Below are 3,084 nucleotides of genomic sequence, written 5' to 3' on the forward strand. Positions count from 1 at the left end.
CATTAAAAAGTCTAATCAAACGAAATAACGATGGATATGAACAACATGTTAAAGACACTTATTAGGATGATCTTGAATGATATCCTAGGTCAATGGGATCTCCTGGGGGTACCACCAGATTAGAAGCCCCACAAACAACGGGAAGAGGACGAGAAATGTCATACTCGTGTGAGCCCGATTGAGCATCGGGCACAACAGCCACTTCTTCCGGAAGCTCTAGCAAAGGAGCTTCAATACGAGATGCATTTGGCATTTGTGGAGACAACCCGACTGGAGCATCGCAATGACTAACAGATAACTTTTGAACAACCACATCCAAACATGGTGGAACAACCGTCTTCACAATTCTTACATATCTCACCCAATCATCTTTTGAGGCAATGGAGATCAACTGTCGGACAACTGTTCCATATGTAATATGGGACAACAAACCCTGAATTGATATTCTAGGGTCGTTTATATTGCAACTAATCTCCTCACAAGCTCGAGCGAAAATCTAGCCAAAAGATGGTCTTTCATCGAACATCATGGTCACGTTCTTCATACCATAAAAACTAACATTCCCATAAGCATCTGTCTCCACTTCCTCCATGGTATAGTGTCACTAGGGTGTCCATCTATTGCAAACACATATTACTAACTCAATATCCATTAAATATGGTATCTGACTAACACTATCAAGTAAAAAATGGGCAGCACCTCCCCTATATGGTCAAGTTTCTAAAATCTGCAGATAAACCTTTAGCGCGATGGCTGAACATATAAAAGTACTAAATAAACCCTAAGCTAAATAAATGCTAAATAATGTTAATTAACACTAACTACTACCTTACAAGTAAACCATAAACCCTAAACTATGCTACAAAATTAATGACTACTCACTAACGACTAACTAATAACTAATACCTAAACCTAACTCATTAATAACAAATAAATACATAAAAATTAAAGAATAATTAAAAATGGCACATGGCATGAGAACTAATTATAAATGACTTATAAATAACATGTAAACAATAACTAAAACTAACTAAACAATAATATCAAATAAATACATATAAATTAATTTAAAATTAGAAAAAATTACCTTGGAGCAGCCGGCGGCGGGTCGGGCGGCCGGGCGGCGTGGCGAAGGGCGAGGAGCAGGGGGCGGGGCGGCGCTCGGACGGCGCAGGGAGCGACGCGGCAATCTCGGGGAGCAGGGTGGCGCAGGGGACCGCGCGGCCGGCGCGGCGACTCGGGCAGGCAAGCGGCGGAGGGACCTCGGGGGGGCGGCGCGGCACAGGGAGAAGAATGAAATCAACGGGAGCGAGATTGGAAAGGAAGAAGAAAGGCGGCTCGGGCGCTTAAGTCCTAGCTTGGGCCAAGATCTATGGCGCCGAGCTAGGCGCCACGTCGGCTGTCGCGTCAACAAGCTCGGCGCCACAGGTCATAGCGCCGATATGTGTTAGTTCGGCGCCATAGCCCATGGCGCCGAGCTTTGGGTCCAAAGTTGCATTTAAAAATTTTAGGGGTCCAAACGTAAATATTTTTAAAAATAGTGCTGAAAAAGAAAAAATTCGGTAGTCCCGGCAGTCCACCTCCTAGATCCGCTTCTGAATACATATGAACTTAAAAGGAATAGATAGACTGACATTTCGAGTCACGACACGCACAAAAACATACAGGGCTTCATCAGTATAGAGCTCGCTCAAGCCGTACCTTTCCCTGAACTTTTCTTTGGATTAAAAATGACACAAATGAGGCTCCAAAGGAATGGAAACGTATATATATGGCAGGGGATTTGCCGCCCTCCTACCAAGCACCAGGCTCCCTGTCCACCTATCACTTGGGCAAGGAGCTGCGAGGACCATTCTGTAAAAAAAATTACATTTAGCATATGTTTTATATGGCTTTAGAGTAAAATTCTAAGAAAAAGCTAGCTACAGCATGAGAAACACGTAACTTTAGAGTTGCAAATTCTATGAAGTTTTTAGAGCTGTAATACAAAATTTTAGAGTACCTCTTTTGGTACTCTAAAATTGTCGGGGACCATAATTAGGGGTACCCCCAAGACTCCTAAACTCGGCTGGTAATCACCATCAGCACAAAGCTGCAAAGGCCTGATGGGCGCAATTCAGGTCAAGGCTCCGTCCACCCAAGGGACACGATCTCGCCTCGCCTGAGCCCAGCCTCAGACAGGAACAGTAGACCCAGGTGGATTCACGCCTCGCCCGAGGGCCTCCTCAAGTAACGGGCGCACCTTCGACTCGCTCGAGGCCCAGCTTGGGCAGGCTTCGCGGAGAAGCAACCTTGGCCAGATCGCCACGCCAACCGACCGTATCGCAGGAGCATTCAATGCAAGGATCGCCTGACACCTTATCCTGACGCGCGTTCCTCAGTCGACAGGGCCGAAGTGACCGCAGTCATTTCGCCCCTCCACTGACTGACCCGACAGGAAAACAGCGCCGCCTGCCCTACTCCGACTGTCGTGCCACCCGCCAGGGTGAGGCTGATAGCAGCCAAGTCCAGCCTCAGGCGCCATAGGAAGCTCCACCTCGCCCGACCACAGGGCTCAGACTCCACCTCGACCTCGGAAGACGGTCTCCGCCTCGCCCGACCCCAGGGCTCGGACTCCACCTCGACCTTGGAAGACGGTCTCCGCCTCGCCCGACCCCAGGGCTCGGACTCAACCTCGACCTCGGAAGACGGTCTCCGCCTCACCCGACCCCAGGGCTCGGACTCCACCTCGACCTCGGAAGATGGTCTCCGCCTCGCCCGACCCCAGGGCTCGGACTCAACCTCGACCTCGGAAGACGGTCTCCGCCTCGCCCGACCCCAGGGCTCGGACTCCACCTCGACCTCGGAAGACGGTCTCCATCTCGCCCGACCCTAGGGCTTGGACTCAACCTCGACCTCGGAAGACGGTCTCCGCAGCGCCCGACCCTAGGGCTCAGACTCAGCCTCGACCTTGGAGGACGGTCTCCGCCTCGCCCGACCCTAGGGCTCGGACTCAGCCTCGACCTCGGAGGAGTCACCGCCTCGCCCGACCTCAGGCTCGGGCCGACCACGCCGCAGGGGGGTACATCATTACCCTACCCCTAG

The sequence above is a fragment of the Zea mays genome, chromosome 4, assembly GCF_902167145.1.
Source record: "Zea mays cultivar B73 chromosome 4, Zm-B73-REFERENCE-NAM-5.0, whole genome shotgun sequence".
Taxonomy (NCBI): domain Eukaryota; kingdom Viridiplantae; phylum Streptophyta; class Magnoliopsida; order Poales; family Poaceae; genus Zea; species Zea mays.